Genomic DNA, 458 nt, shown 5'->3' with positions numbered 1-458 from the left:
ACCAGCTTCATAGCATCATAAGCTGAGGAATCAGAGCCAGATAATAAACTATATATCTTGGAGATAAGTCCCTTGGGAGATTTGGTCATGACAATTATATTTTCTAACTCTGACAATCTTGTGCGTAAGTCTCCTGTTCTCCTGAGAGAGTTCACAAAATGACGGATCTGTAGGTATTTATAAAAATCTCTATTAGAAATATTGAAATCGACCTTAATTTGTTCAAAGGGTTTAACAGAGTCAGAATCCAATATGTCCATAATAATTGACAGACCCCTAGATGACCATTCAGACAGGCCAATGTTTCTAATCTCCGCTGGTAAATCTGGGTTCAAGGTTAGCGATGACCAAGAAGAGAGGATAGGAGAGATATTAAGATATTTCTTCACATCTCGCCAAGCCAGCAAGGTATTATAAACAATAAAGTTGCTTCTGAGATGGGGTATTTGGTCAATGCC

Source organism: Poecilia latipinna, unplaced genomic scaffold, assembly GCF_001443285.1.
Source record: "Poecilia latipinna isolate Pla-1442-1.1 unplaced genomic scaffold, P_latipinna-1.0 Scaffold4050, whole genome shotgun sequence".
Classification (NCBI taxonomy): Eukaryota; Metazoa; Chordata; class Actinopteri; order Cyprinodontiformes; family Poeciliidae; genus Poecilia; species Poecilia latipinna.
Note: the sequence above shows the minus strand (reverse complement) of the source record.